Source organism: Botryllus schlosseri, chromosome 11 (assembly GCF_051294905.1).
Source record: "Botryllus schlosseri isolate E-star chromosome 11, Bs_hap1, whole genome shotgun sequence".
NCBI classification, from domain to species: domain Eukaryota; kingdom Metazoa; phylum Chordata; class Ascidiacea; order Stolidobranchia; family Styelidae; genus Botryllus; species Botryllus schlosseri.
Genome location: NC_137246.1, coordinates 8,014,914 through 8,036,138, shown reverse-complemented (window position 1 = coordinate 8,036,138; position 21,225 = coordinate 8,014,914). Strand labels below are relative to the sequence as shown.

General features: G+C 39.0%; 1 protein-coding gene across 1 annotated transcript in view; it reads right to left on the bottom strand.

The window, feature by feature from the left end:
• Window positions 1-20,755, bottom strand: part of LOC145449993 (uncharacterized) — a 174,861-nt gene extending 154,106 nt beyond the window's left edge. Inside the window, exon 1 of the mRNA XM_080328438.1 lies at window positions 20,653-20,755. The gene's annotated coding sequence lies outside the window, so the exon portion shown is untranslated. The remainder of the gene's footprint in view (window positions 1-20,652) is intronic.
• Between the last annotated feature and the right edge of the window lie 470 nt (window positions 20,756-21,225).

Below are 21,225 nucleotides of genomic sequence, written 5' to 3'. Positions count from 1 at the left end.
AAATATCTTGTATTGATATTGCACACTGGTTTCATTACCCAAGTGCGTGAAAATTGTTTTCTACTGGACAGATATGATTTGTATTTAGAAAAACCGACCCACACCGATAAAGCGACGTTGTTTAATATCCGATGAGTGCGTGAAATTACCTTACGATTTGAATTAGCGAGTTAATTGCTGGTGATTCAATCACATACAAGTATATGGTCTTTTAGTGACTGAGTATTGTGACGACATTTACTTTGACGAATGACAATGGGAAAATTTCCAATTTCTCTGCTCGTGTGTGTTGCACAAATAGTTCTAGTATGCATTCAGTCAACATCATACAAATTGACAACGACTTTCATTAGTTTGGTTAAATGATGACAATTATTCTGCAGGTTCAAATCGATATCACTACTATGAACAACAATACAAACACATTTTTCTAGATTTCAGTGAAGCACATACTTCGATTTTATTATTGTTACGAGTTTTGTATTAACCAAGGTCGGTTGAATAGGATCCATCCAGTAAAGATATTCAAAATTGTTTCTCTGTTGATCAAAGTCTTAGAGTGTAACCTCGTAATGTTTTACATTTCACACATTCGACAGAGAGTGTGAACAGAGTTTAACACGGATTAAACGACACCGCCCGGAGTCCAAAGTGATTTACTCGTACTGCGTAAGATGAGTATGTTTCAATTCACTGCCACTGATTCTGACAATAAAGTATTGCACCGGTTGTTAACCAGCAAACGGAATTGTTGTTTCATCTTTAGTCTTGGTAACTGAAACGATTACATTTGTAAAGTATTTTCTGATATCCGCGATACCCAGAGTGATTTGTACCAAGGTGGAATGATTTGTCAATCAAGAACATTTTAGACACGTATAGTTTTACAACTCAATATGTTAATAGCCATGATAGTGAAAAGTTTATTGCTGTCATAATAACCTTTACCACAACGTCGGGTCTAATTAACGCGAATAATTTAATAATCAAGTCATGATCAACTATTACATATGTCACATCAATGTATCAATCCTTATGTTTACAGAATGATAACTTTAGATATAACACCAGTGTTCGATCGTAAGAAATGAATTCTTAACTACGTTGGTCAGACATTCAAATATCATATACTCAAAACATATGTTAATCTCAAGTCGCCGACACCGAGAAGTAATTACTTTTGTCTTAGAAAATATACCACATAGTAATTTCTTTGTCTTGCGGAATAGTAACGACTTTTACAGTTGAATAAAAATACGAGTTGGTGGACTATGAATACAACCGAACTTGCTATGGATTTTGGATTGTGGTGATTACTCGCGTAGTCTTGTCTACTTTTCATAAGGATACTTTTTGCTTTGGTTGGGTAAGTTACAAACGGATTGACTTGACAAGGTTTTTTTGTATTTTACTCTTTTGTGTATGGGAAGATGTTAAAATGTGAGACGTAATACTATTTCCGTTCACTCGATTACAACAAAAAAAAAATAACCTGATAGTTTGTTCAAGGTTTCGACAAATAGATTGAAATATTCCGATTTACGATTTAACTCATCGCGTCACAAGTCGATCGCGGTATGCACAAGTGGTTGTCAAGTTAGAAATATTTACAACAGGTGCTATTTCATTGATTGATTCTATTTAGTGTAGTAACACATTAAAATATCGCGATAGTATTTACTGAAACTCTATTTGATAAACGGAAAACTCAGTCGTGAATAGAGTTGTAAGTTTCAAGGATTGTTTCAAAGTATGATCTTGAAATGTGACTGGATCAAAGTTGGTAGTCATGTTTGTCAAAGTCCAAATATTTCATTTTGGATTATCTGGATTTACCTTTAGTACATCCCGCGAATGGATTCCGATGCGGTACTATAACATTTTTGATAATAATGACTCAAGGATTTTCAATCAACAATACTGGAATTTTTTGGTAATGCTAGAGTTGCCAAATGATTAGTTGCGTGTTTTTGTTAAGTGTTTGATTTCAAGTTAATAAAGACAATAACTGTGTAATGCACATACTTGTGATTCTTGATTCTTGTAGAGTTATAGTTGGTATTGATTCTATAAGTGTGAAAACAGTGGCGCGGAATGTGCGAATAATTCGATGCGGCTGAAAGTCGGCGTCAGTAATATTCGGTTACGTTCGATTCAACAAAAACGCGTTAAGGGATTTGTCAAAGGATTAGAGTTGTACCGATTTAAAACATTCAGATACGAATCGACTTAATTTGTGTAGTGAGTTTCATTTCAAGTTGATAAACTAACACATTGATTGAATATTTTCATGGATCTTATCACGCAACTAAAGTCAGCCACTATTCTGGAGGCGTGAAACATATAGCGATCGCGGGCGAGTGACAAATTGTTGGTTTTCGAATCACCGCCTGCGACGGTTCTGTGACAAACTAATTACCGAAATATTACCTTGTGAGCGGGTATGAGGGATTGCTATGTCTGAAGCATTATCCGGTGAGTGGTCGTTGGATTTTAAAATTATATCACAGCACCCTTTTGAATAAGCGTTCACTTCACAAAGGATTAGGGTTAGAGCGGAAATAAGTGACAATTTGTCGCTATTCAAGTTACCGACACTGGCGGTCTGTTATTCGTTACTTAATAAATCTTACGAGTGAAATCAAGTTCCGTACCAAACTATCAAAATATTACCTTGTGAGTGATTGGTATGTATGTAACATCAAGTCACGAATGATGGTTATGTCTGGGACATTATCTTGTGAGTGATCGTAGCATTTTACAAATATTTCACACCTTTTTTGAAGTGTTAGTTTGTGTGCACGGTTATTGTTGGTGTTGGAATCGCCGTCTACGCCGGCTCTGTGACAAAATAATTACCAAAATATAATTCTGCGAGTGATGCTTACGAATATTTTACCGCGTGAGCGATCGATATGCCTGTAACACCAAGTCGCGAAAGATGGTTATGTCCGAGACATTATCTTGTCAGCGATCGCGGGGTTTTGCAAACTATTTCACACATTTTTGAAGTGTTAGTTTGTGAACGCGGTTATTGTTGATATTCTAATCGCCGTCTACGCCGGCTCTGTGGTAAACTAATTACCAAAATATTACCTTGGAAGTGACTCCTAGATTTAGCAAACTATTTCGCACTGAATGGAATAGTGTAATAATCGATAGTAGCACGCGGTTGGCCGTGAAACAATTCAGCGCGCAGGTCATTCGAAATATAGGTCGCACTGCTTAATCCTCACAACAAACCGCGTTTCCGTTTGTGCGGTTATTGTTGGTGACTCGTACATATTCAACACCGCACTAGAGATGCCTGAAAGTACGAATCACGACCGCGCCCATAAGAACACATGGTGAATCAGTAGATACCGTGTAATAATACACGACGATATACACATTAACAAAGGTTCATTCACATGACTATTTACTTGATACATATTCAACACGAAGTACGACATGCCAACAACGAAGCCGCGTGCGACCGCTGTCTATGCTGAAATGGGTTACCGTGCGACCACAAGACACAATAGCCGCTCGCCACCCCCGCCATAAGACATAAAAGCCGCTTGCCACCCCCGGTTTTCCAGCCGCTCGCCACCCCGCCTATAAGAAATAAGAGCCGCTCGCCACCCCCGCCATAAGACGCAATAGCCGCTCGCCACCCCCGCCATAAGAAATAAGTGCCGCTCGCCACCCCCGGTTTTCCAGCCGCTCGCCACCCCGCCTATACTACCCCATGCAAAAAACGTTAGTTCGCGAGCGATCGTATATACTACTGACGTAAACCAAATGCAGTCAGCCGTTCAATCTCGCTGTGCCCACACCATTTAAGACACCATGCTTTCACCCCTAATGGGTGGGCTGGACCCAGAATAAGAAACCTGCCATTCACAAACGCTCTTCTCGCTTGTAACGCGGTCCTGTTAACACAAAACCATGAACGAAATACACTATTTGGCAGGCTGTGTTATTTTTGGCATTTTCAAATTTTTAATTTTGGCAGTTTTGGCATCTGGCTCCTGAAATGCCAAAAATAACACGGCCTGGAGATCGGTCATGAGATTTGGCACGGTACCTGTTAGTATCGACCGCTGTAACAAGTTTTAAGTTTGTCACTGAACTATGTGGGTGGTAATTTCGTTTCCAAAGTCGAGTAGGAGCTGACTCTTCATTTATCGCTAACAAATTTACGCAAAAGCCGTTATTGGTCTCTATTGATTTTAACGATGTTCCATACCTAGATCTGTCATGAGCTTTTGCACGGTATGTCTTGATTTTAGTATCGAACGCGGTGCCAAGTCTTAAAGTTGACACTCAATGATTGAGGCAGTTATTTCGTTTTCGAGGTCGAGTATGGTAGAGATGCGCGCTGATCTGATACTTAGCCTACCTACGTCATTGCGGATCTCACGCAAAAGCCGGTGTCGGTCTGTGCTAATCTATAGTCTGCGTTCCATAACGAGATCGGTGATGATATTTCCAATGGTATATCTCGATGATCGCATGAAACAGCTAACCAAGATTCTCGTTTTGCATTCAAATATTCACTTAATTTTATGTTCGCCAATGTCCATTTCGCTGTGAAATTGTGGCCTTCAAACCATTTGCTTACAATCCCCTGTCAAATGCGATAGTTATTTCATTTTCGAAGTCGGCTAACAGCTGATCATTCGATCAGCCTATTCCTCGATCTATTTTACTCAAAGTTCGGTGTTCGTCTGTTTGTATTGATTTTGACAGTGTACCATACCGGAATGGGTTATGAGATTGCGTATGCTACTTCTCGATGATTTCTTGTAACAGTATACTAAGTTTACGGCTTTTATTCATGTATTTATGGATTAATATATTTTCCAATGGCGATTTCGCAGCAGACTTATAGACAGTAAAGCCGTATGTGTTTTGTCACAGTCTCCAGTTTCAAGGCCAGAATGTCCTATGTTGTTCCGAGACCGAAGTTCCGAGGCTGCTGTCCTTATAGTTCTTCAAAGACAATTCAAATTGATGTTCTGGATTCAATATGACAGGCCCAATCTATGAGATAACAATTGCGTATGTGTCCGAACTCGTTGACCTTTCCAGTTAGGCTTACGCAATCTCTCGAGTTCTAGTCATTGGAATTAGTCAGGTCAAGTCAAGTGCGAACATGAATCGCATTGAATCTTCGCTCCGTACGTAGTTTACGCAGTTGCCTTTATAGAGCGAAAATGAGAGGTCTAGAAGTTGCTAAGTCTATTGATCCAATCGTACGCCGGGTGCCTCCGCTTTGGTTGCTATTATCACCTGGTCGTAACCAGAGATGGCCACAGTCCGGTTCGGCAGCCGGACCAGGATTTCAATGTTTTTTTACCTGGCCGGACTGGATCCGGATTTTGAATTTGGGGTGACGGTCGGATTTTAGCCGGATTTTTTTGCTGTGATATGATTAATTAGCATGGTTCTGGCAGGATTTTTTCGGATTCCGAACTGGACATTCACCTGCCGGATTACTTTGGAGTCTGAATTTCCAATTGCCAGCCGGATCCGGATAGATTCGGATCCCGAAATTTTGGAATCCGCCCATCTCTGGTCGTAACTAGGGCTGGGCACAATGATTCGAGTACTCGAATCTGAATCGAGTAGTAATTTTAATGATTCGAGTCGAGTAGTAAAAGACGATTTTTTCGAGTACTGAAATTATAAGGTCCTCACAACTGAAAGTTAATTTACTGACGAGAATTATAGTTGTGATACTATTTTCCACTGAGGAAGCGTTGAAACCTTGATAGGTCGTGTCTCAGCATACCAGACACAGTACAAAGCTGCGAACGTTACTGGAAATAACACATTTCCGAAGTCATGATCATCCCACAACAGTGCTATGAAATCGATATGGTCGAGAAAATACCAAATATCTTTAATGCGACAGATAACAGGCATTACGTTCTTTGTGGTGGCATAAAAGGTACATGTTTGGACTTCAACATAGTACATTTTGTTGTGACGTCATAATGAGTGATACTCGATTACTCGACTCGACTCGAAGCAAATTACGTGATTCAGAATCGAATCACTCAGGTACTCGATTTTGCCCAGCCCTAGTCGTAACCACCAGCTCAGTGGTCGTAACACACCAGGATCGTGTACGAAACACTTTCGGACGGGCTTAGAAAAATTAGGTTCTATCGATTTGCGTAATCTATAACTCTACCATGAAATCATAACGCATGCTACTAAGGATGACCTGATACTTGATTCGTGGCATAGGGACGATTCTTAGTTCACGTACATTTTATAAAATAATCCTTTGATTAAAAATAAATGAATAAAACATTTGTTACCACAGTTCAAGTCACGGCTCACCGGCAAACCTCTCGCGGCACCTACGTTAAAATCACTGTTGTCGGGAAATTCATGTGACCATCATAAAGTTACTTTTTTTACGTTGGAAACGCCATTGTGACGTCATGTTGATAAAAGTCGCTCGCAGCCCTTGCCCCACCACCCGATATTGTCACGAGCCGCCAGTGGGAAATATTATATCAATCCTCGGCTCACTTCAAATTCTCTGATGAAAATGGAATACCACAGAGCAGCGGAGCAAGAATTTTTGAATATGCTCGCTGTATAATGTGTGCGGAATCTAATGTACCTGGTTGAAGTTGCGATGTCAGAAAATTATATCCGATGATACAATCAATTCATGTTACTCTTACATCATGTACAAAGACTTCAAGGCCAGACATTTCTAGACCCACTCCAAAGAATAATGCATAATGCTAAATCACTCATCCATTATGATTCGTTGCAGCGGTACCGTATACTTCCACAGTGAGTTGACAATTGATAATAAAATTTATTTATGAATATATGAACATAACAAATACAGTTAAACTTTCACTAATTCTACAATATTCCAAATATGTCCGTGACCCACCTCAAATTATTCCTGTGGCTCGCCAGTGGGCTATGGCCCATCCTTTGACAACCCCTGCTCTAGTGGCTCTGTTTTACACCACATCCATAATTGATATTTAGATCAGTTATTCACATTTTACATGTCGCAAGTTTCGAATATGCTTGCATAATTTTTATAAGTGAAATAGTCATAATAAGAGCCCGACTGATATTGTTTTTTTTTTGGCCGATACCGATAAATCCGATATCTTCCACCTTCACCGATAACACCGATATATTCCAGCGATATTCAAACAAGGGGAATCAACCTGCAAAACTTCTGTGCATTTATACCAACAGATATACAGCCATTTTCAAACTCGAACATGAAATAAACTAGAAAGACTGCATCTGGACACCTTGAAAGTGTAAGCTATATGAAGTGCATCAATATTCCCAGTCTAGTGGTCAAGGATTATAATTTACTGACTTCCCACCACAATGTCGTGACGTCACAAAAATTGCCGATATTTTTGCACATCCAATGGTCGATACCGACAATTCTTTCAATGTGTGATATCAACTCGATATTATCGGCAAACCGATAATCGGTTGGGCTCTAGTCGTATTAATTGGGTGACATTGTCCCTGCATCAAAGTAACTGAAGTAGTGTCATACGTCGTTTTATGATACTCACGAAGATACACCGAGCAGTCTCTAAGGCAGGCTCCTTCTATTAACTGATAAAAGAATGTTATGCGACCACACGGGAAAAAAACTTTTGAGCTCTACTGTACCTAATTGAGTTTATGTTCATGCGTCCATTCTCTGCTTAACTTGAAGTAGTCTTTTCATGTTTAGGAAAATATACTATATGAATAATTCGATTTCAAATCGAGTATTAGGCTTCGAGTCGGGTATTCGAGGATTATCTCTCATGATGTGATGATAGTATGACAGATATGGAAAGTTCATACACGAACCTTTTACTCTACATTAAAAAATATGCTGCCTGTTGTACACCACAGATGTGATTTGTAGCTCTGTAATACATGCTTTCTGTGCTATTATACAATCAGTCAGGTTTTCAAGGCTACAACAGTTAAAAATAATGTCGAAAATGTAATTTTCGTTGATAAATTAACTTTTTATAATTATTGCTCGATTCAGATTCGAGTGCTCGAATCATTGTGCTCAGTCCTAGTTGTAATTGAGTACACAAATTTGCGACGTGACTTCTACTTGGCTATTACCTAAGTAACAGACGCTGAGCAGAACTTTTTCCGCCTCTGCATGTACGTAACCCAATGTATACGCATCGTGTGCCGGCATTGCATTGAAATAGGCAATTTACGAAATTAATATATTTAATCATTGATGCACTGCATGGCGCTACATGGTATAGCTGACTTTATACTTATGTCAAATTGAATGCAGTGGTTGATGCTTCTATCCGCTAGGAAGAGATCGTAAGCTTGCTAATGCTAGCATCCGCGCTGGTCGTCGCATTTGAGTTTCATCACAATGAGACCTCGTTTAACACCGCATACCGTAGCGGTACAAATGACTGTTTTTATAAACGAATTATACAGAAGATATAGGGGTGTTTATTTGTGATAATCACGTCACTTAAGCGACGAAAGCATCGTAAAGAAACAAGAATGAACAGTTTATAAGGGAGACGAAATCGTTATGGGAGGGTTCGACAACTTTTCGTATGTAGCAAGCCGAAATATGTCAACGTTCAAATATTACAAATTGGTGTGCCAAATATTTTTAGTTCTGTGATAATTGTCGTTTCAAGCAAGGCATTTCACCAACCCAATATCTATTTATAGGCCTACCCATATTAAAGATCAAGAATGCGGTGAGGATAAATTGCGCTTAGTGCGAAGAAAATGTGCAAGAAAAGTACAACATGCTCCGAATATTTCCACTTTATGTTGATATAAGAAATAATTTTACGCCACATTCGAGCTTGCCCCTTCAATTGAGGGGTTTGGTGCCCTTCGCTGAATATTAGTATATGGGCTCATATTTATTTTCAGTTCTTAGTCTTATGAAATCGAACGCCGTTTTAAATGATCCCGGGTTTAAAATTCCCGGCAAGGAGGTTGTCATATAACAAGGTATGAAACCATCGATGTACGTATGCATTGAAAATACGACGGGAGGAGAAATTATGACGATATTAATCTCACTGAATCAATGATTTTTTATAATAAATGATGTTCATAGAACCGCTAAGCATGTTACTGGTTCTTTTATCTTTTCTATTTCAAACATGCACGTAAAACTTATAGCATATTACCACTAGGAATGAATTTCTTTCGGCGTATCAGGCTTGAGTCGTGAGATTTTAGTGAAACTCAGATTTGGATTGGGCTATAAAATGTTTGAAAAACATTGGGATCATGACACCATACCACTTAGAATCTGACTCCCTTCGGACTAAGTTTCATGAAAACTAGTGAAATCAATTCAATTGAAGATGAATATAAAGGTTCAGAAGTAAACATTAATCGCCTTCGGCTGTACGTGGTGTAGTGTAGGATTGCGACTTTCTAACAAAGTCATAGCTGATCAGCTCGCGTCCCGGAGGTGTCATGATTTTCCATTTTGGAAAACTTATGCTTAACGTTTTGCTATAACGTGATTATAATATATCGTACGAGTCAAATAATTTGGCTTGCCATGCTCTCGTGTAAAGCATATACTCGTTTCCAATCGTGGCGATAGTCTAATAGAACAGTTCTTATCATTTTTCATATCGTTAAGACCGGACAGAGAAAAACGGTATGCTTGCTAACGCATATCAAACACCAACATTGGGCCGTGCGTTGTCTCAATGATGAATAACAATAGAATATTGTACTGCGACGTCTTCTCACTTGTATAGGCCTTCTCTATATATTCCCGTTGCAAGCAGCAAATCGTCCTTCGAACCTCACATAAGCAACTGCTGAGGCCACCAAAAAGTACGCATGGGCGTATGACACGCAGGAAATAATGTGACCGATTAGGAGAGCAAATTACGTCATTTGAATTTATCGTGTATTAACTCCGTTTGTTACCAGAAGCTCTCAATATCATTCATTAATAACACCCAGGCTGCTCGCAGAGTCTTGAAACAACCTGCAATAATATGTCTACAACATTTAGAAGAGTAATTAAACAAACAGATCGTGGGTGGGTCGGGCGGAGGCGCCTGCCCACATTAAAGATCATGATAAGGCAATTTGCTGTATGTTAGCACCTCCACCACCTCCAGTGGAATCATTAAATAAATAAGCACGCCACGCAACTCACCGCGAGTTCGCGGAAGAGCTGCAATAAAATCAAAACAAAAATGAAGCAAGGCAGCTAAAACTCAATGGACGATATATGTACCAATCATAATACGGATATCTCTTCATGTAGATGACTAATTTTTCAAACAAATTATGTTTACATTTGCGGTCTACTAACATATTACATATTACTACTGTAATTTGAAACCTGTGGAGAACGGTGCTTCTATCATGACTATTGTTTTGTGCCACGGGCGGTAAGCAATGAAAAGCACTTAACAATTTAGGCTTTCAGGCTATATCATGAAAATAGCATATCAAAGATTTGGAACAACACAGGTATGGTATATAGGACCTAGTTAGACTATCTACTGTCTTAGGTGATCACAAGATACATGTTTCCACTAGTTCTGCTAGGCGGTACCACATCTCAATGACACACTGTAATTTCATAGGATCGGTAGCAGGCAAAAGGGATATTTTTCGGCAGATATGTAGAAGTAGATGATGATCCACAATACAACCATGGCTTCTTACACTTATTCAAACGCCCGCCACCTAAACATCCAGTCACAAATGTGGAAGAGAATGCACATGGCATCACGAAAATAACTGTCATAGAGGGTAGTGTAGAGCGCGGATGCTATAGAGATACAGATATAATGGTTTGATAGATGTGCGGAATATGTGTTTTGCGATTGAAGACATACTGGCAAACTTGCATTTATCTCTTAAGCTCGTTGTCAAACTTATTCCTGTATTTTTCCCAAGCATTACGTATAACGTCCGTAATAGGTCGTAGGCATATTGTAGAATAACAGCATGAAATTTGTTGACAATATTTACGAAAACATGCATAAGATGTGGCAGAAAAATCATCGTGACATGCGACTCGAAAAAAATAATTAGGAATATGTGAAGCAGGTAGTAACGAATCGAGTCTGAATCGAGTCGCGATTTTTGGTGACCTAATCGACTTGAGCCAATTTATGTTTAATTTATATATTATCTCAACAATGGTACATTAACAAAATATCACCAGATATGCATTCAGCGCCGCCCCCAAATTACGTTAGAGACCTTAACGCAATCTCCCGCAAAATTGGTTTTGATTATATACTTTATTATATTCATTCTGAAAATATTCACAATATATTGAAACCAGACGATTTTTGAACTGACACTCTTGAGCAAGTCAGCAAGTCATGACTTGTGATGAATATAGTATAAGAAAACATAACGGTTGCAACTAATTCTCACACAGTAAAAAATTTAACACAAAATGAAGAGAGACTATAGGCGAGCAACTGAAATGACCGATTTTCACCTCATCTAAGTATCACTTCTGCTCACAGAAGCTCAATGTTCTAGGTGGATTCAAGCACCAGTAAATTCTAGAGCAATGGTGGGCAAACTACGGCCCGCGAGAGTCTAAAGAAACTTTTTAAAAATATTGATAGAATGCGTACTAAAAATGCAGGGACTTGATTAAACTTTTTTCGTGGTATATTTCACCATGATAGTTCAGTGGTTCTCAAACTGGGGGCAACGCCTTGAGAGCGTGAAAGCATCTGAAGGGGGGCGTGAAGCTAAGGTCAACTGAAAAAATTTTCGCGCTAGGCGCGATTTACATACAACTCATAGTTATTGCTCTGTATTTTGTATGAATTTCGCATTTTCAAATCTCTCATCCACAATCGTAACCTTCCATTACATCAAACTATTTATTAGCTTCGCTAGCATCCTGGCTGCGTTTTGCGATATGACAATGAGGGGTGCGTGAAATCTTTCACCATCATAAGGGGGGGGGGGGGGCGGGACGTGTCATAAAAAGTTTGAGAACCACTGTTCCAAGGTTAATATTTTCTATATTACATTTAATTTTAAATTTTGCTGCGCGACAGCCCGATCTCAAGGCCCACACAGTTTAAAAGATTTCAACTGCTAAACATCACAGAAATCCTAAACGAGATGACATATTTCGGATCACGAGTGTGATTTCAGATAGGGTAATCCTGTTTTAATTATTTCAGGGATGTGCTTATAAAAAACGATTCGCTCGAGTCTTAGAGGTAGATTTGTTCTGTGTATGCGTATAATTGGGGTATTATTATTTTCTCTACACCCGCGTGTTTGAAGCAAACATGGTAATGATGCTGTCAGCATTGTGTGTTCTGGAATTTAGGCCAAAGTGGAATCAGTAAATCTATGAACGGATTGTTCCTCATAGATTTAAATTCCAATCCTGTTCTAAGAATCGGGTTTACCGACTTTTATCTCTATAGTTTTGACAAGTTGGTTATTGAGGTCGGCCAGCCTATGAAATCTCGCGACTATGTTTCTGACGCGTGTAAGATATCACCAAAGCAATGTTTTTTTTAAAAAATAAGCACATATACTATGTTCATGTCATCACTATATAATCAAATACTAATATTGCGTTTTGGTTTATAATCCCAATTTTATATAGTGCGGCCCGCGAATGGATTCAAATGTTGAATGCGGCCCTCGAGCTCAAAAGTTTGCCCACCCCTGTTCTAGAGTATACGATACATCGCAATTTTGAAGATTGTTGTCACTTACTTTATGGAGAAGGTGTATTTCTAAACCAAATTCTCCGTTCATAAAGCAATTCTTGGCCGAAAACGGCCTAGTAATGGTACTCGAATAAATCGATTGTCTCAATTTGAATATAATCATTTCCACTTTCAATTACTTCATGTCCAGTTGGGCATTATCCATTAAGGCTCTTCAAACATAACCTTTTTTCTCAAATAGTACTGGCTACTTGATAAAATTGTTAGGTTACCTAAATTAGGCCTACACACAAAATTTGGTTCAATTACAGCAAGTAACCGCTTTGCTACAGGAGAAGAAAGTTTCTATTTATTATATAAAAATAAATATTAAAAACATTAGGTTCACCCCATCAAAGTGTTATGCTGTCTATAGAAACGATGCTCACTCAATTTGATTAAAATTCAACCTGTGGAAACGGAGCTATTGCCGTCGAAAAATTGTGATTTGAATAAAATAATATTTACGGTGAGCACAACTACAATAAATAAACAAAGAATCGGTCACCGTAAATACTATTTTATTCAAATCCAAATTTTCGAAGGCAATAACTCCGCTTCCAATGGTTGGAGTTGAACCAAATTGGGTGAGTATTGTTTCTATAGACAGCCTAACATTTTATTGGGGTCGTGGCCTAATGAGTAAGAGTACTGCGCTTGCTTGCCGCGCCGCCCAGAGAAGACGGGGTTCGAATCCCATCAAAGACGAAAATGAAGAGTGGTACGGTTACGCCCTGCCTAGAACGATGATGAAAAGCTACGAAGACAAAGTATAAAAATGGCTTGTAGTAACAAGTCCCAGTACGGTTACGCCCTGCCTAGAATGACGGTGAAAAGTGACAGCCCAACACTGTACTAGGGTGAACAGAAAATTTTCCAATTTTTTATCATTCATTTTTATACAATAAATAGAAACTTTCTTCTCCTGTAGCAAAGCGGTTACTGGCTGGAATTGAACCAAATTTTGTGTGTAGGCTTAAATTAGGTAATCTTACAATTCTATCCAGTAGCAAGTACGATTTGAGAAAAAAGTCATTTTTGAAGAGCCCTATTGCACATTCATGTCCATTCATTTCTTCCTAGGTCGGCGATCATCGTCACACCCCACACCTATAATTGTTATTCAGCATTTATGAGTTCGAAGGCTACTGTCAAACATTCCATCGCACCTGTAGCCTTTTTCATGTTTCTATCCACAACTGCGTATGTTTCAACGTCCGGTATGGTCGATCCAGTTGATTTCACCGCACCTGAATACACGAGACAGGTGGTAGAAAGAACACTTGATCAATTTATTACGTCCAAATAATTTATCCTATATTTATTCAACTGTACCTTCAACGGTTTCGTTGGTTCTATCCATAACTGCAGTAGCAACGCAAGACGTGGTCAATTCATACGATGTCTTTGATTTCTGCGCACCTGAGTTAATGTAACAGATATCATGAAGCACTGTTGATGGATTCATCCGAATAATGTATCCCATATCTATGCTGTACTAGGCCTACCTTTAGCCTTTTTGTTTTTTCTATCCAAAACTGTGTAAATCGCAACATCGGATGAGGTCGAATTAGTTGTTTTCGGTGCGCCTGAATCAACGTAACTTATAGTATAATTTGATTCGACTGCCACTCTCAAAACGTATATTCATGTTCATTGCAACATACCTGTTGCCTTTTTATTTTTTCTATCCACGACTGCGTAAGTCTCAACGTCAGATGTTACCAATTCGGTGAATTTCTGCGGGTCTGAAAAACGTTGTTGTTTTACTATTCCTGGTATTTCGATTGCATTGCGCAATGGTCACTCTATACACAAGGTCGATACTCTTCATCAGGATCTTGTATCTACCGATTTGTACCACGGGGTACTTCTAGGCTTTTTTAGGCACCGATTACGCGGGGCGAGGTTGGGCCGGGACATACAACCAACAAATAGGTATGAGTTCTGTAGTCGACCACAGTGGAAACTGCTGATTCTAAAATTTGTACTAGAAGTTTTATCATTACTTCCACTCGACTTCCGGATTACCCACTTTTTGCCGACTAAGAGAGGTCATTTGACCAGTCCTACTCTCAAAGGACCCGCTTGCACGTCCGTAATAAAGATTTCGCGTCATTTCTGGCGTTTTCTAGCTCTCAAAATTATAAAAGCGGGTGGATTTCCAAAAAAGGAGGACATTTAGGCGTCATCGGAGCACATTTCCGATTTTCTGTAAAAGGAGGAAGAATCCTCCTACAGGAGGACATATGGTAACCCTACTTTTAGCCTTGTTGGGGTTTCTCTCTACAACTGCGCGTGTTGCACCTTCCGACGTAGCTGATTCATTTGATTTAAGTGCATCTGAAGCAACGTAACAGATAGTGGAATTAGATTCAAATGACCCTCTCGAAATAAATGCTCGCTATAGCGTCAGTATTTTTGTTGTTTATATCCACAAACGATGAATTTGCAACATGGGACGTGGAAGGTTTGGTTAATTTCTTTGATTGATGCACACCTGGATAGACGATTAAGATTGCAGAAAGCACACATTATAACTGTAACCTCTCTATATAATGTGTCCTATATTTATGCTACATTGCAACTTAATCCTTTTTGATTTTTCCATTATAAACTGCAATATTTGCAACGTTGGATGTCGCCGACTGAGTTGATTTCGGTGCACCTGAATCAACGTAACGGATGGTGGTCGAATGTCACTTTTAAAACGAATGTTAATGTTCATTGCAACTTACCTGTAGCCTTTTTGTTGTTTCTATCCACTACCGCATAAATCTCAGCGCCAGATATGACCGGTACATTGGATTTCTGAGGACCTGAATAAACGTAAAAGTTTATAGGATGAGCACACTTCATAAATGTATCCTGACCGAATTAATTGCACTCTATTTTTGCAAATCATTGTACTTTTTTTAGTGTTTCTATACTGCGTAAGTTGCACCTTCAGATGTAGCCACTTCAGTTGATTTCTGCGCGTCTGAATCAACGTAGCAGATGGTGGAATTCAAGGCTCCTTTTCAAAACAAATATAAATTGGAGGTTTACCTGTATTCTTTTTGTTGTTTCTATCCACAACTGCATAAGTCACAGTTTCTGATGATGCTGATTCAGTTGATTTCAGCGTGCCTAAATCAACGTAACAGATAATTGAAATCACACGTGATAATTCCATCTTGCCCCTATAATTAGTCGCATATTTATACTCTCCTATATTTTTCGACCGCACTGTGCAATTGTGCATCAGCCTAAACCTAATACCAAATTTCCAACAAGTCTGGAGGGTTTTCGCCAGATGCCGTGAACATCACATGATAAGTACATGTTATGCGGTGAAATATGTTAGGACTATTCACGAAGAGATATGAATTGAGAGGGGACTTTTCCCGGGTAAGGATTCGCCACATTAGATCACTCATCCTGACAATAATTTGCGCTTCACGTGGATATATTTCTTCCATACTCATTTTACCGGGATTTTGGGACCGCTATCAGATTACGTCTTTGCTCGTGCACGGCTGGATTCTTACACGAAGGATAGCTGTCAGAAATACAACCTGAGGCCTGTGCGATCAAGGCGTGATCACTAGCTTACGGTAGGCTACGCCGCTACAGTAACCAATACCCTATAAGACTGAGGATACCATTTTGTAAATCCTCATGACTTGCAAAGCTAGACAGCATTTCAGAAACCAAGGATCATGGGTATGTTAAGCATATACCATAGATTACATAATCAGGTGATACACAATCGAGATTTTAGCTCTATAATCGGGAAGGGTTGGAAACTTTTTGACTCTGTTTTACAGTGGATTTTATGCTTATGCTTTATGCTTTGTGATTTTACTGCTTGCTTAGTCAGCATATGCATACAAATCTCCCGCTTATAGCAAGCTCCTTCAATATGGTTTCACTAACACCTATTCAACACTTGTCAATATTTCTCAATTTGCTGATCAAATAATTTACCTTTCTTTTTATCAACAACTGAATAAACATCTGATCCGCTTCTGTTCGTATGCGTGGTTTCATAAAGTGGCTTCACCTGGTCATTAACTTTTGGTAGCACAGTAGAAACATGTGACTGTTCATAAAGTGGATTAGCATTTTCCAATCTGTCATCTCCGGATTTTGATTTTTCTAGAGTAATGTCATTCTTTGTGAATTAAGTTACAGGAATTAAAATCAAATAGCGTGTTACCCTTATTTCGCCGCCTCGAACGAAAAATGATCATAAGAGTAAACGTCATCAATAGAAAAATTCCGATGCCAAGTATGGCAACCACGGTGAAGTCTTTTGAATTTTTATCATCGACATCTTGCGTTAAAGTTGAGTCTGAATCCGATTCTAAAGTAGTAGTAGTAGTCACGTGTGTAGTAGCAGTTGTTGCGATTGGACAAGGTGAAACGTTGAAATGCTCAATTCTGCCGGAATAGTTTCTTTGTAATCTGACATCTGAACCTGTTATTGACTAAAGCGAAGCATATTATGGCGTGGCATGAACTCTATAAAAAGAGGAAATTCACTAACCATGTTAGGCGCAATCAATTGTCCAACAACACCATAGTTCATCTCACAACATTCAGTAATAGTTGCCGGTATTTTTTCATTTTCACCTGAAATAGGAATGCAGATAAACTATACCAGTGGTTCTTAACTACCAGTCGGCATCATTTCCCCGGACAAAGATATTTTAATTTTCTTCTCAATTGCTAATAAGTAGGGCAAGTTTTTGTTGCAGGTAAATCAGTGGAAAGCTGCATTTATATTTGACAGAAGTGGCAGTAAAAAGTTGCATTTATTTTTTCACAAAAGTTGCATCAAAAGATCATTTTGCTCGGTTGACTAAAACAAAAGGTCAACTTACAAGATTGACTGAAAAAAGGTAAACTTTCCGGTTCAGATTCCGAAATATCCGTAAGACTGTTACTTCAGTGCCGATTTACGGTATTTCAGTCGAATTTGACCGTGTATTTCAGCAAAATCGAAAATATTTTCATGAAAAATGGACAAAGTTCCAAAGTGTTGCAAAATGTTGCATGAAAAAGAAATGGAAAAAAGTTGCAAAAACTTGCACTATAGGATTCCTTCAAACATCGTAAAACAGAATTCTACATAGCTTCCGAGTATTTAGGAAGCTGCCGGAAGCTATACAAAAAAACTTGCAAAAGTTGCAAAAACTTGCCATACTAATGAGACAGAAATCAGACACGTATAATTCGGAAATTTGGAACGGGATTTAGAACACTTGCTGACTTATCATGATAATGTCGAAAGTGTTGAACCAAACTTTGAAAAGTATGTTTTGCAACATAAAAGCTGATGAGAATTATTCAACAAAATTTTACAAACTATGAAAGCGCAACCAATCGATATTTCACAGTATAATAAAATTTAGCGAAACGTGAGATCCCAATCTTTTTCTACAAAACACACACCCGACAAAATCGGGTTAACATACTTTACTTTGCTGTATTTTAAATAGAACCACAACAGATGTAATATAAAAAAGACAGCAGCGAAGTTCCAGGGATATATGAAAATTTATCAATTAAGTAAAGTTACAATTCATTGTTTTAAGTTGTAATTGCATTCTGATTTATTTTTAATTTAATTAATTAGTTCACCGTTGCGAATAATTTGTCCTAAAATCCGGTCGCCAGATAAGTTTGAGAGCCACAGTATTATTAATCAATTTTGAAGAGTTGACCTGTTGTCGCCACCAATAAAGACTCATACTTTGAAGGTGTTATTTCATAAGTGGGTAATATCTATATAAGTGGTTCCCAACCTTTTTCGACTCATCGCCCCCTTTTCAAAGTCCACACCGATCATCGCCCCCGAAATATTGGGAACCGAAAAATGGGCATACAGACTGAAATCACCGGCGAGATGAATAAGTAAAAAGGTCAAATTTTCGGCTCGACCTCGAAATTACACTTTTCCAGCTAGATTTTGGTGAGTTGACTAACAAAAAAGGTTATTTCTCCGACTTGATTCCAAAAGGACCGTAACAGAACTTCGTCACCCCCCCCCCCCACAATACGTTGGTCTTGTCACCCATCACCATATGGCGATAAAGAAAACTTCTGCACCCCTCAGACCAAACCGCCCCGATACCTCTTTACCGCTACTTCTCAGCATAAATTGTTAGATGGCCTAATTCGCGCGAAGCGCGAAAAATTCTATCATTCACGATTGAATCGGTCAATATGATCCGAAATTGCATATATATTGCTGTCCATTTTTTATCCTCTCTCTGCTCATGTATTCCGATTTACCGGTAAAACTGAGTGAGGTGTCTTGGAAAATGTAGAGCCCGTAAATAATAATTGAACATATTCGGGCGGACCCGTGGGTATAATGAGTTCGTTACGTAATGACATTTCGTGACCTGTCTGCTATGTCAAAATATATTCAAATCGCCCATACGTACTAAAATAAACGATGCACACGATTTCAAATTGGCATTTCTGCACTGGCAATTATTTTTTTACTGCGAGATGACATTTTTTGTGGGTTTCCGGATGCCAGGACAGGAACATTTGGCGCCAGCCGTTTAGGCGCCTATGGACAATTAAATATATATGTATATCGTATATATATCGAAGTCGGTCAGCATAAAGGCAGTCCTTTTCCGCCAAGGTTTTCTCGTTCTGGCACACTTTTCGGAGTTGCTTGTTACATGGCCTGAAACTTCATATGTCTTGGTGCGTCATGGTGTGTTACTGGCTGACGCCGAGATGCCCATATCTATAACTCATGCGTATTATTTCTTGGAGGAAGGGTATCCAATAAGCAAGAAATATGTGACCACGAAATGGCGCGTAGCGCGAAAATTTCTTGAAAAAGTTGCCTAGATTTCCAAAATAAATAATGGTAATTCACGAAAAAATTGTGGGCTTCCTTCGATCTCCGGCCCTATCTCAATTGGGGGTTTGGGTGTGACAGTTACGGTCATGGACGCCAATATAGCCATTTCAACGCGCAATCGCCCCCCTATCGCCCCTTTCGTCCGTTTTCGCCCCCTATCGCCCCCTTGGCTATTTTCGCCCCCTGGACCGACAAATCGCCCCCTGGGGGCGATATCGCTCACGTTGGGAACCACTGATCTATATTGAAAAGATGGAATTAGTGGGTCAAACTCAATATTGTACATATCTTGTTTGTTCGATATCATAGTTATTACCAGGGTTGTAACCAAGTCACAAGGCTCCGAGTCACAAGTCAATCTCACTTTCCTATTTTTGACTCGAGTCAAGTCGGGTCATTTTCAATTCCCACCTAGTCAAGTCCGAATCCAAGTCAGCAAACGGACGACCGATTCCGAGTCATGGTATTATGACTCGAGTCCGAGTCAAAGTCATTGTGTTGACTGCTCAGTTTCCAGTTAAAGTCTTACTAAACCCAGTTTTTTAACTCTGTTTGGTTATATTGAATGGTTCGCATTTATAATATATCAATTTTCCTCACTTTTAGCACTTTCTCGTCGCATTTTCAAGCACCAGTACCAACAAACGAAATCCCAATAATATGTTGGCTCCGAAATTTCAATGAAATGTCGGTCTTGGCCGTCTGAATCTCGAGTCAATGACTTGCTTCGAGTCATGCGCAATGACTCGAGTCCAAGTCGAGTCAATACACAAATCGACTCGAGTCGAGTCGAGTCATTTCTGTATTTTGAGAAAATGACTCGAGTCGAGTCATGACTCGAGTCATTACAACCCTGGTTATTACCTCGCCATAAACTTAGTATTCTTTCTGTTGAGGCTGGATTGGAATAGAATCTGATCGAGCCGTTGTTGAAGTAGCACAGTGAAGTAAATCCTATAGGTGGATATGGCCCAACTAAAGAAATAGCATTGTCATTGAAATTATGAACGAGAGCAATAAGTATACAGACACAGTACTCACATGATATGTTAAGTAGAGAAGTAGACAGACTTGGACCAAATAGCGTTGTGTATCTACTTTCAAAAAAGCACGAAATATTTGCCCCATTTAAATTCGGATGAAGATTTATGATGGAGTTGTTTCTGCTCTTTTCCTGGATAATGGAGAACCATAAATTCGGTAGTTCGGTTTGTATATATATTAAGTTTACGGCGATAATTTTTTGATATTGATAAGAAGCCATTTTTTTTTTGAAATCTTTGCGTTAGGTCAGAAAATTGCCAACATTTTTAAAAAGTCAAAATGCTTTACATTTTACACGTTTTAGCCTACTTTATACTGTTTTAGGTGGTACATATTCTACTTACTGTGAAGCGAAAACCGTCAAGTGATATAATTGGGCAGATATGATATGAAGACGTACATACCTCAAGAGGTAGGTCTTAAATAATTTGCGGGGAGGATGTGCTGTTAAACCGAAAGAAAACACTACTATCCAGCTCCGCCAAGCGAGGTAGTGTAATGGTTATGCGTCCGGTAGGACGTGGGATCGATCCCCGGCCGGGTCATACCAAAGACTCGAGAATTGGTATC